The sequence below is a fragment of the Anas acuta genome, chromosome 10, assembly GCF_963932015.1.
Source record: "Anas acuta chromosome 10, bAnaAcu1.1, whole genome shotgun sequence".
Classification (NCBI taxonomy): Eukaryota; Metazoa; Chordata; class Aves; order Anseriformes; family Anatidae; genus Anas; species Anas acuta.
Window position 1 is genome coordinate 5,491,267 of NC_088988.1, and position 13,999 is coordinate 5,505,265.

The window sequence follows — 13,999 nt, forward strand, 5'->3', positions numbered from 1 at the left end:
AGGGGATGTTCTGTCTACGCCTATGGGAACAAGGTCCCTGCGAAGAGGAACTTACATTTCAGTCAAGACCTTATATGACAGGCGAGATGTCCAAACGAAGTTAGCCATGTATGACTGGGTAGTTGGGAAGGCAGAGAGGTAGGGAATTACCTCAGTAAAAGCACGCAGTGATCACGAAGAATAGGTTCTTGTGGTTTTGCTGAAAGGAAATTTAAGAAGGAATTTAAGTAAGACTAGGAGAGCCTCCAGGCTAGTTCGGGATGGCTTTCCATGCAGATAGCACCTGCTCAGTGCAGGAGCTACGGGAAGATAGGGCTGGCATTACTTGGTGCATGATTTACAGGAACTGTGCAAGAAGTAGGAGTCAATGAAGTTTCTCAAGGGTTGCAACGAGTAGTGTGCAAATACTGCAATGAACAGTTTTGTGTCTGCAATAGCTGCATTACTAATATGCCTTGAGAACGTAAAGAGCAATTCTGTAGCCAATGTTCTGTAGCTCCAGTAATCAAGTGATGCAAAAAGTTGGAAATGAGAAGTCCTGTTAGTTCATCTCCCCCTATAAAGGGATGTTTCCTTTGTTATATATGATAGTAATTAGCTTGCTTGCAAGGGGAGGAAGTATGGAACAGAAAAGATTTAAAATAGTGATGGAGAGCCCAGACATGAGAGGATGAGACCTCAGCAGAGGATTATCAGGACGGAAAGCAGTAGTTAGTACTTTCCACCTCCAAAACACTGCATAGCTATTAAGCAATTAATCTGCACAAATGAGCCATGAAAATGATCAGTGGCTTTGTTGAAGTCCAAACACAGTGAAATCATGTTTCAGATTTGGGGCTTAATGTTCCCAGTCCTATGGCTTAGATGGGAAGAAGAGAGAGATCTCAAAGAGCTGTCGATCCTGTGTGAGCACCCAGGACCACCGCCGCATTGCCCAGAGGTGGATTGCTGGAAGCTCCCTTCACGGATTTAAAGGAAGCGAGGACAGATGCATAACATAAGCCCCACAGTTTCACTAGTGATTAGTCTTCAAGTTCTGTTCCTTGTGATGGAACCAAAGTATACCTTTTCAAAAGAAGGCTTTGGTTTTTGCCTCCTAAAGCATAAATAATTTGGCACATTACTTTAAAACTTGTTCCAATAATTACTTAGCTTTCCTCCCACCCTCTTGTTTTACATAAAGAAGTTGTAAAGGAGAGATCTTTAAAGACTGAAGTTAATTGTTCCATTCTACATGGATATAGACTTAGGTATTGTTGCACTTCTGCTGATTGTCTTACAAAGCCAGAAATATAAATAGTACTTTCTTGAATTTTTTCCAAATCTCTTCTATTCAATCCAGAAACATTCTGTGTTCTCCTTGCATTTTTGAAATTATTTTTCAGCTGTTATGCTATGGCTTATGCAGCAAATAACAGGTGTGTGTGTGTTTTCAATTCTGGGATTTGCTCTTGGAGAAAAATAATTAACACTGGCAGGAGTTTGATTGCATTAATTCACAAAAAGAAACACCCAAACGATAAATCCATAGTGGGAGAACTGCCCATATGTTACAGATTGGCTTAACATGGATGAGGCATTAAATAAACTAAGTCTGAAAAATAAAAACCTTATCAGCTTTATTAGCGTTGAACTCTGTGGCTTCCACTGGGGCTGACACACTTAATTAAAGATGCTCTGGTCTAATTAGGTTGCACATCAAAAATACAAATACAAGTTGTTTTTTTTTAAGACTTATCCAAGCTCCAATTCCCAGTGATGCGAATATTTATTTTATTCAGTTAGTCTCCACCTAGAACAAGTGTTGCTGGGTTAGCTAACACTAAAATACAGGGGCTGAAGTCTTTAGATTTCTTGTACTGAATGAGGCTGGCACAGATCTGTAATGTCTGCATAGCCGAGGATGACAAGTGTGGGCTAGGGAGAAAGAAGATTTTATTCTGAATTTTAAATGATTATCTGATTCTCTTTGACTGGCTTAATTCTATCGGTGACTAGCTCATGAAGAAATCCATCACCTTCATTTGTTTTACTACCCATGGGATTGATTCCCCTGTGGGTCTGGTCCAACCTCTGTCGAGGTCAGTGGAAAGACTGACATCGATTAAATAGAAGATGGTTCAGAATCAATGGAAGTGCTGCATGTCAAGACGGAGGAGTGTTCCTTCTTTCTAGGATCTCCTTTGCTTTAAACACTGAATCTTCTACTATCAAACAGGAGAAATCTACCATACCCTGTTGTGTGTTCCCATGATTTTCTCTCATTGGGCAAGGATGAGGGGCCTTTAATCCAGCGCCTCTAGTACCTGTAACAAGGTCTTTGCTTTCAAATTGATCTTGGAACATGATGACCTTGTCAGCCTTTTGCTGAAGTATTTGTACTAATTTTTTGCAGTTTTGTTTTTCTGTTTCTTGTAATTTTGCTTAATGTAAGTTGCAGTCACAGCTGACATCAGTGGCTTTATATGCTCTTCTGTCCAACAGGTCTAAACCCAACCTCCCATCTACCAGTAACAATTTTCACTGGTGATGGTGTTTGCACAAATCTAAATTACTGTGAACTAAATTCTTCTAATTCTTCTTTCTAATGGCTATCTAACGAGATAATTATAACTCAGCCAAATATGTGGGGGCTGAAGAAAGGTATAAAAGGAGAGGGCTTCAAAGCCTTTCATTAATGGAAAACACGAGCACATATATAGGTTTTTAGTTATAGATTTCTGATACTGTTTTGGTAGCTCTAAACCTGAAGTGGCATCCAGACCTCCCTCAGTGACAGAGGAGGGCTGAGATCCCTGGCATGAGGCCTGTGGCTCTCACTGATTTTACTCCATTTGTGAAACCTGAGCCTGCATGCTGCAAAATGGACACCTTAAAAGTAATGGTTGGCCACAGTTTTATGTCTGGCCTCGTTTATGACTGTGAACATGCTAATGTTCCCCAGATATTATTTCTGTAACATCCTCTTGTGGAGTTATTTTGCTTTTGTACATTCAGTGTTAATTTTCATTTTTCTTAGTGATTAGCAAGTGCTCAGACTGCCTCATGCAGTTTGCTGGTTCAGGGTTAGTTGCTGAATTAGGATTTTGGAATCATTTAAAACTGTTTCTTGGGGAAAGGAGACAGGCAATTCTGATTTATTAAGAGTGACTTAGTGTTAAATGGAGTGCAACTCAAATGGCAAGCTGCCTTGAGCTATTTTGGCTTTGTTTCCTGCTTTGCTCATTGTGTGTGTACTTCTGTGTGTACATACATACAAATGCAAATCTCACGCCAGAGCTGAAGAAAGCAATGCAGTCTCCTTGCTCAATCAGTGATCTACCTTGAGATATCTAAGTACTGGAAGTGGATGCGATGTCCCAGAGGCTGAATTATTCTTTTTAATTATTTCTGCTGAACAAATCTACAGTAATGACACAGCTCCACAAGCTGGCCTGATGCTCTGTGTCCCATAATCGAGAGCAATTCCAGGATCCACATTCTCCATTATCTGCTTGAGTAAGGACATAAATACAATTACAATAGGTACTTGAAGACAGCCCTGAACCGAGGAGGGATGCACTGCTGCAAGGACAAGTCCTGTTGAGGCGCTGCTTGGTCTGGTTCTGGCCCAGGTACAGTGACCCTGGCAAACACCACGAGGGGCCTGCCATGCTGCTGCTGCCACCTTCTTCCTTTGCAGGCCAGGCTACCAAGTTGTTTTTCTCACAGTGGATAGCACAGAAAGCCACGCATCTCTAACCTGTAGTATGATTTGCGGCTTTCCTCAATGTGCTGCTTTCTTCAGGCTCTTCAGGGAGAAAAGGTTTGATGCATAAATTGTGAGCCATGGCAGAAAACGTGGCCTTGTGTGCTTACTGTTAGTATCAGCCGTCTCAGAGTAGAGTGGCAGCTTTATCAGTGAATATCCAGCAATTTTTTCAGATGAAGTTAGACGTTTAGGAATAGATGCACCTCTTTCTACTTTCTGAACATACATTTTGTTATGACACCTTACGGAACTCATTTTAAACTCTGCTTCAGGGCAAAAATATTTATGGCACACTTTAAATAAAACATATTATGTGTTTTGTACAAACATATGTATCATTGTCCCCCTAGCTGGAGCTGATATAATTTCTGACACCAAGTGCTACGCCTCATGCAAAATTCATGACATGTCATTGCATAAGAATGAATGTGTTCCTTTAAAAACAGGCCTTTCAGCCATGATAACCACTTAGTCTTCAGCTCCAGGAACCCAAATCCTTCCTTGCTGTGACTGTTTGAGTAAACCGCTGTGTCAGTGACTGGCAGCCTACCTACACAGGTGCTAGTTTGAGCGTGACTTTCTCCCACAGATGATTTTCATGTCTAAGTCAATGGTATTTTTGGTCTATATTCAACATAAATCAGCCCGTCCTTAGACTAGCAGCAGGGCTGGTCATGAAGCGTGTCTGCCTGATGGGTACATAAGCCATCCCCTTGTTAAAAGCGTTCAATACTGAAACTTTTCAATTTTTAATCCTTTGTTATAAAAAGAAAGAGGGTAAAAAAAAATAGTTCTGTCAGCAACATATCTGTGGCAGAAGATTATTCAGTCATAATGTAGCGCTGTGTAGGTGTTGGAGGCAGAGGTGAAATCTGCATAGTGCATAGCACAAAGCACAAGAGGCCTCCGGCCTCCTGGCTGAAGAAAGAAGGGGGCACAACAATAGGGGTGGGGAAAAATGATGGCAGGAGAGGAAAAAAAAGTGCCCCTTGGGGTGGTTGGAGTAAAAGGGAGCAGTGCCAGGCCCTGCCTTCTGGCCAGTGCTCTGCTCCCTTCCCAGGGACAGGGGCAGCAGCCCCAGCTGGGAGCTGGTGCCCCTAATTCTCCTCTCCTGTGTACGAGGCCACGGAGCGCTGTTCAGGAAGTTCATCCCCATCTCTGTCAGCTCTTCTGAGGCAATGCAGGTACTCCTGTCAGCTGTCTGTATGGAAGTTGCCAACAAGTCAATGGCACATTAAAGAACAGAAGTTTTGTGTCACAGAGACTCTTTTCTTCAACCCTTGGTGGTACTTAATGTCCCCTAATTCCGTGTTTCTGTAGCAGTTATAGCAGTTTGGTGAATCTGGTTCCATCCAGTGTGCCACAGAAGAACGTGATTACTTTTTGAGGAGCTGAGGGGGTGATTAAAGCATGACTTCAAAAAGGAAAAATTAGACAAAGAGTGGAAAGTCAAGAATAAAAATAATTAAAATGAGGGCACTGTTCCTAAATGGTCCAGCACCAGCTGTGCTGACTGCAGGGTATGCATGCAGCTACGCAAGGGTTCTTGAGATCCAGCACTTGGCTTTCACCTGTGAGAGGCTGCACGGTGGCTGAGTGGAAGTCTGGCTGGCACTGCAATGCATACAGGATGATTTTTAAAGCTATGTTTTCCAGTACATCGAAGGCCCGGTACTCTGACATCTACCGTCCCCTAAAACTATGCAGGATGTTGATGAAGTGCAGCAAGGTCTATTGAGGCCTCGTACAAAGGCTGAGGAGTGTTGCCTCCTATTTCAGCACAAACATCATCTTGTGCAGAAAATTACTGCTCTGACACACCTGGCTCCATCTCCCTGCTATTAAACCGATTAATACAACAAATGATATTTTATAATAAATACGTGTCACTTTTATGATTTTAACCGGTCTTTTGATTTGTTTCCTATTTTATGTTGTTTAGACAGACTGATTTAGACAGTTAAAAATCCACTTAAGCATGATACATTGTGGCTGCCTGACAGACAATAACATTGATATATACGACTAGATGAATCTCTAATTAGATTTTGGCAGCACTGTCACAGTCAGGGAAAGTTTCCCCAAGTACTCCATTGAAATGATATTTTATGCAACCTTGTGTAACAAAGGCCATTTTTAATTAAGCAGGTCCCCTCAAAAGGACATTAAACTTAATGTACTTTTTTTCAGTGGCCTTTGCCCTTGCGGTATCTGCCTTTTCAAATATAATCTTTGGTAGAATGACTTAGCTTGTATATTTAAAAAAAGTACATAAAACAGATAAAAATAGATTTAAAACAAACAAAAAAGTGATAACTGAAGCTTGCTCTGAATGCTACAGGTAAAATTAGTTATAAGTATGGGAGCAACTGTCATTTGATAAATTATTGTTATTTATATAGTAAAGGAAAATGTCATTTAGAACCAGAGAATGATTATATGATTGCGTGATAACATCAATATTCTCTAAATTTCATCTTTTATGAACACTTCAAAGTAACTATAGAATAGAAGAGACTATTAAGGAAATGGAAAATTATTTCCAGTAACATCTGCCTAAAATACTTCAGGTTAGTGTCAGAACTGGAGAGAGGCCTGCAGATACTAGTGCAATATAAATGGGAAACACCGAGTACGTCCAGCTATGCTGCAGTCAATGGTGATGTACAGCATTTTACTTTCTCCAAAGCTGCAGTGAGCTAGGTGTTAAAATCTGCATTGCTTGACTTACACTTGTCGTGGTAGCTGCACATGAAAGCTATAAAAGGGGCAATCAGATTTCCTCTTCCAGGTCTGGACTATTGTTCAGGTTTCATCAAGACTGCAGAGAGCAGATGTGAGCACAGGATCCCGAGTACTAACCTGGGACTATCTAACTGGCCTGCTTGCATGCAAGTGAAATAAAAGCTTTCCCAGTAGATGTTTACAGCTCAAAGAAAAACAAACAATAAATGTGCTATTCCTGTATCCTAGCATTTAATGAGTGAAGATCAATTTATTCCTAAGTACATAATAAGAAATCTCTAGTGATGCTAACTGAAGTTGTGTTTGTGGATTCTCTACATCAGAAAAATAGTTGAGGAGGATGGTACTTTGGGATGAGACACAATGTCCAGAGTCTTCTGAATGTTTTCCAGTCTCGTCAACGTGAATGAGAGCAGAGCATTTTATTTTTTTGATCCTAAAGAGATGAATTCTCTTATTAGCAAAAGAAGGGCTGTTGGGCACTTGTTGATGTCTGTAGCAATTCCACCTTTAATTGCAAGAAGTGCAGAATTCTATCTAGTCTATTCAAACCTTCTGTACATATCACTAAGGAGGTCATTCTGTTGATTTTCCTATATAAAGAAGTTAGCAAGGTAATTTGAAGTGTGAAGGCAGAGTGTATCCCACTAATGTCCTGTGTGGACATGTGTGGTGCCTTATAAAGCGAGAGATAGGCTAGGGCTTGTTTTCATAGGAAGATAATACACATGAAAACACAAGTGAGAATTTACTGTCACTGTTCCATCTGTATTAATTCCAAAAGTGAATGGCAACCGCAACATTTGAGAAGTCTTACTTCACTCCCATGCCAGTGAGCAATTTTGTATAAAGCTATCCTTTGCATATGTTTTTGACAAGTTGGAGTGCAATAAACTGAAGAGCATATATAATTCTTTACAGAAACAAATCTATGGACCAAGTAATGTGGTGTGATCACGTGAACTGAAATGCCAAACTCTGCAGAACTGCAAGAAAAAGGTAAATTCTTCATTTCATATTTTCTGCTTACTGTTTTTTTTTTTTTCTAGTTGCAAATTTACTTGGGGGCATTAGATTTAAATTGTCACAGTTCATATTTTGGAATGCATTTTTGGATTTGTACTAGAATTCAGTGAGATTTTCTTAGCAACTTTGAACAGAGATGGTAAGTTTACCAACCTTTGCGCTACACTGTACTTTGTGAGGAAGACTTGGTTAAGGTCAATTTATAATTGCCAAACATGCATGCTCTTTAAGGGAGCATACTCGACACCTACTCGCTTCTTAATGCTGTCATGTAAGCCTTGTCAGGAAAAAATACAACCTTCAGTGGAGTTTCAGATGACCATTTCTAGGATGTTTAGCTAATGTTCTAATCGCCCCTCTCTGTCTCCTCCTTGAGCTCTAAATTTATTTGCTTAGGCATTTAAGCCTTGGTCTAGGGCGGGAGCTTATTTTTCCCCAATAACCCCCATTTGTTTTAAACAGTAGATCTGATATCTTCTCTACTGATGAGAAAGATAGGAGGCTGTTAGCACTGGTACTATTTATATTGTGCTAATAGGTTTAAACCCTCTCACTGAGCGGTGCTGATGATTTAAAATAATGACTAGGCAATAAATTTTTACCAGGACAGGTGTACAAATAGTACCAAAAAGAGAGTGCTGCTCAGGGTCAGACTATGAAAAGAATGGTGTCCCAGATTATAGTGCAAGATGAAACTGTTTCATGTGCTATTAAGATCTGACAACACAGGGTTTCAGTTTTAGCCACCAAGACTTATCTGCTGTCATTAACAAGATCCACATGAATCTAATACTCAGACCTGAGTCATAGTCATCTCAACTTCTGTTCTCAAAACTATTCATTTGAAGAGTGGCCCTAGCAGTTATTGACTTCAGTTGGCCCCAAAGCTGCACCCACAAAATCCTGGCCTTGTACTGATTGTCTGCAGTTTCCAAAACCTCCCGGAATTCCTATTGTAACTGTACCAGATGTGAATAATGGAAAGACAATGAATTACTCCTGACTTCAGTATAAGACAGCATATCTGACCTGTGCTAACTGGCCATGGCCCTATTGTTTCATTAAATATCGAGTTCTTTGATAGCAATGTTTGTTTCCAGCAATGGAGACATTTTTTTGAAAATGCTTTTCACTAGAATATCATAAACCAAACCAAAATGTTTTATTTTCTACTCTTTTTGTTTTCAGCTCCACACTTCTTACTTTTTTGTACTAAGAAAGTATTTTTGTCTTTCCATTTTAAAAATGTCCATACTGAGCCAGCCCTGATATTCACACTGCAACATCAACTTTCCAAGAAATCACACTAAAGTAGTTTTCAATAAATGAATTAAGTATGTAGAGCAGAAGGTGGAGTGAGTAAGTTTAGATCAAATGTAAAATGTTGTAAGTTTAAAATGTGATTTAAAGTACGGGCAAAAAGAAAGGTAGATCCTTTTGACCTCAGTGGTTCATCACCTATTTAAATCTCTAAGCAAATGTCAGTGAAATTGCTGTACCTGGATAATACTGTGCCAGTATTTACAAGTTCATGAGACATGAGTGTAGAGGAATCCAGCAGTATTTGTTTGTTCAGCAGGTACGCATTTTGAGTCCTGTAGTCAAATAGCAGCTATTACAACCTTGCTAACAATAACTTTCAAGATGATACAATCAAAACATTATATGCTTTTGCTGAAGGTAGCAGCGTCATTGTAAAAGTGGTATGTTTGAATGGTAGTCTTAATACCTGCATTGCACACACTTTTTTCCCCTCAGGACACTAGGCTTGTGAGATAATATATACAGTACTTCAAAATGTAACAAAGCTCTCATTAACTTCCGAATGTAGAATTCACCTACCCCGTGTTTTAGTGTGGATTTATACTATCTGATTTGCAGAAGCAGTTAAAGATTCTCGAGTCGGCAGTCAAACGGTTTTATTCTGTACTTAGTTGCTGAAATATCAGAGATTGTCCACCAATGGAAAAGATGTCAGCTTGGCAAAATACGTAGTTTACTTCTTTGGAAGCTGTAGTGCTTGTATGTCCTTCCCCATATCTCTTTTGTTTGTTCTGTTATCATTTTACAATAGTGAGAATCACATGACCCCTGTTTAATTTGGTTATAATGTTTTCTTTCTTCTGGTTAAACTGTAGAGATAAGTGACTGTTCAGTCCAAGGTCTTGGATTTTAAATGAACAGCTAGCTGTTCCTTCATTCATCACTTTCTACCTGAATGGCAAACCAGGAGCATAAGAAAGGAAGGTAACACAAGGGTCACAAACAACAACATAAATTGTAGCTTTGCTAAGAGTACATATCTTAGCATTCTTGAGTACCAAGGAAATGTTATTTTCCCATACTGCAAACAAGTGTACAGAGGAACAGAAAACAAATTCCTGAGTAGCTTTATGACTTGTGCTGTCTTGGTCTTCTGGATTACCAAATCCCAGTTTCATCTGTAGCCTTGAAGAAGTCCAAGGCCTAATCACTATATTAGTCAGAGCAAATGTCTGAGCCAGTCTAACCACCTGTAGGAATGACTGATGCTGGTTTCTCCGAGTCTGCCATCCTTGCCTAGGAAGTGGAAGGGACAGAGGTGAGAGGTTTGTCCCAGAGGCTCTCTGGCTGTCCTTATAGGGGAGGTCTGGCTAAGTCTCTGCTGAAAAATCAGAAAAAAAAAAGGAGTCTGCTGTTTAGCTGAGACTCCCTTTGTAAGAAACTGTTTGTAAAGAACCATTAGCACATGGTTGGACACCATTTCCACTGTGAAGCCTTTGCCCCAGGGCACATACAAACCACTGATTATGACCCCAGTCCTTCCTGTGTTTAGAATAACAAGAGATTTAATGGCAATGAATCTGAGCAACATTTAACATAGCCTCTGGCAAACACCGTGCTCTTTTAAGGTTATCTGGTGACCCTAAAAACATAGAAAACAAAGCTCAGTGACCAGGTTCCTACTGGAAGATATCCCCATAGCAGGCAACTGGCACACAGAACAGGTACCAGGATATTTGTATTTGCATCAGAAACCTACAGAAAGGCCCTGATTCCTCAGCCTCACTGTGCTGTGTGAAAATAAAAGTACTTGATGCAGAAAGATACAGACAAGAATATAGGAGATGCTTGAAAAGATCTTACTGTCCTTAATCCTCCTTCCCCATCACAGACTGATTTTTATTTTTTATTTCAGAAGAAATTTATCTGTAGGGAAAATTGGAAGGAAGAGAAAGACCAGGCATGGTACAGCTGTTGTCCTCCATAGAGAACTGTCTTGGAGGAGGTATCAGGGTGAAAAGGTGAAGTAAAGGGAAGGGGAAAAAAATAATAATCCTTATGGTTGGCAAGTGTTGCCACTGTGGTGGTCAGTGGATGTTTTCTACATGTGTACGTGAGGGCAGCAGGGATCTTGGATCTTGTTTTTCTTCTGTGTGCAGCACAGCACGTTGGCCTAGATTTTATTGCTGTGACCTGAACTCATCTTTGTACCATAAGGGAAATACTTGCAGTGCTTTACAGATCTCAGAGACAGTCTCATTTTCTCAGCACAGAGCTAATATATCAAGCTAATTTACTGCCGTAGTGTGTTGCAAAGCCTATATAATATTGAGTAAACATTGTTGGCTTATACATTAACTGTAACTAAAACCCTGTGCAAACTTTATTCTGGCTTCGGGATTTTCCTTGAAGGAGTGACTATGACTAGGAAGGGAAGGGTAGAGGTTTCTTCTTTCTTTTTCTTTTTAATCTGTTAAATTTGGGTCAAGTGACAGGAATGGTTAGGAGCTTTCTGCATGGATCTTTTTCATTGTCAGGATCCCTTAGCAGGGTTTAATGTGGCTTCTTTTTCCTATTTGGTGTGCAAATATAACTGAAGAAAATAAGAATCTGTATGTCTGTCTGCTTTGGACACTTAGTGGAGCTGCTATGCCTTTGTATGGCTAAAAATTACAATGTTTTGGATGATCTTCTAAAAAAGGGAAACAAATATTTTGTTCTTTATCTAGTCTACTTATCCAAGGATTGAAATGTGCTTTACCAGCAGCTATTAATTAGAAAATAAAACACTCATGTAAGGAATATCCTTTAAAAAAGAAACAGGATACTACCAAGATATTCTATTATTTGTTGAAGAGAAATACAAGTATTTGTATGCTAAAACTATTGAAATTAAACTAAAATAAGTTGTGGTCATTTGTGAAATTTCTCAGTGACCTTGTTGTATTGACAAGCAGACTGAAGTCGTAGTTGGTAAGTAGCTCAGTATCAGACAAAAACGGTATACGAGCAACTTCAGGATTAATAATCCTGACTCTCAGAGCTCACTCTTATCGAGAGAGCTTTCTGAAAGCAAGCTGTGAAAATGATCCTCCTATCCATTAGCAGTGCACAACTGCCGCTCTCAGCAAGCTGTGAGGGAACTGAAGGGATCCTCTGAAGGTATTTCATTTGGTACCCTAAAAATCTGGCTGCACTCAGTCCGGCCAGCACCTGAACAAAGCAGGTACCTGGCTTCTTGTCTGAGGATTGTTCAGATACTTGGTGACTGCTGAAGTCATAAGGCACTGGTGGGAGAAACCAGCAGTGGAATGATGATATGCAGGAAGCTCGTAAATCCAGTCTATCAGAAGAGATGGCAGGAACACCATTGCTTTGGAAACTTAAGAGTAGACTGGTTGCTTTTGTAGAAAGTGCCCTCGAGGAAATCTGTCCTAGAAAGGTGTCGGGAAAAGCATTTTTCTGTGTGCAATTCCTGTGAAGCTATTTTTCTGTCCACTGTGTGTATTTCTATTATTTATGGTAACCATATGTTCTAGTTTTACTGGGACTTTCCCAGTTTCTCATGTGGTACTGTCCCAGTGTGCTGGGAGCATGAAATAACATTAATCAAAAAAATGTAAAGGCTTTATTTGTATTCAGGGCATATTGCTCTGCAGAGTAAAATTCATTTTGGCTTTACTGTGAACGTACTTTCCAGTGGATGAGTGTTAATCTTATTGAACAGTGGTAGGAACGAAGAACAAAACATCAGAGCTGTTGTTTTGCTCAAAGTGAATATTAATGTCACCTATTCTGTGTTTCATGGCAAATGCGGTTTGTGAATCACTGGAAAAAATCCTCTCCCAGGAGAAGGAGCCAAATGTCACTACTAGGGTAGGTTGTGACAAGAGGGACATCAGCGTTTATTCTTGAAAAGCAATCCCATGTGTCTTCTGCATGAGTCTGGCAGCCCTGAAATGAGTCACTAAGAAGTATCCCATTCTTTTGTTTATCAAATCTAATCACTTTTAATCACTCTGAGTTTCTACTGCACGGGGCCAGAGGACCTACCAACTCTCCTCTCAGCTCGCATTCCTTTATTTCCTCCTTTTAACAGTTTACTACTGTTGAGGCCTGATTTGCATGTATCAGGTTCCATACAGTCTGTGATGTTTTTTGAGCTTGCTATTCTTGCATTGGGGGTGGGAGGAAAGCAGCCTCTGGATTGTCTTCAGTTTCTTCTTCAAAGAAAGCCAATTGAGTCATATTTTCATTTTCTATCACCAAAGGAGGAAGGGTAAACAGATTACTTGGGAGCCCATTTCTACTTCTTTTCAGATAGGAGTTAGACTTGGACCTGAATTTTGGACTTTAACAATCTCTGGGGAAATCATCAGGCACGTGCTCTTCCCGCCCCAAGTTCAGTAACTTAAAGAGTGTTTTTTTATACCATTAGTTTTGCGATGAGTCTGGAGGTCAAAAGTCTACAGTGGAACAAGAGGTTTTCTTGGTCCTTCCTAAACCAGGAACAAATGGACACTATAAGCCTAATCTGAACCCTGGTGACAGCAATGGAGAAACTACCAGTGACTTTGGGGTTTGGATCAGGCCCTCTTTAGAGATTCTATTTTCACATGTGCAAACAAAATCTTGCAAGAAAAATACCTGTTAGTTACAGATTTCATTACAAACTGCGAATTCGTACCAGTCTTTGTAGATCTTGCTTTGGAAATTCTGAATGTAGTAAGAGGAATATAGATAATGCTTGAATTGTACAGCTAATACTAGAAACAAATACTATACTTACCAGAGAGGAGAGGAAGAGAAGGTAGCTCATTATGTGCCGTTATGAGTCTGCTACTTTTTCTTCACTGGGATTGCAGAATTTTTGAGATATGCTTTCCCAGTGCTTGAGAATCTAAATCTTCCTTGGTTTTCTAACATTTTATAAGTTCCTTATTGACTCTAGTACTAGCTACCATTGTTTAAGAATAGAGAATATTCATGTTTAACAGTTCACCCAAAGTCTCAAAATCCTTAATGGATTGTAGAGGGTCTTTGCTTCTCAAAGTCATGTGTGGAACTGGAGAGTTCTGCTTCCCTGCCCGTGACTGTACTCATCCAGCCACCATTCTGCTCATCATTTTATGATCAGCTAGCAACCTTTTTCAATGCCAATTGGATTTTTCAGATAAAGCCACTAATTTTGATTGTGCAATAGAAATCAGCTTT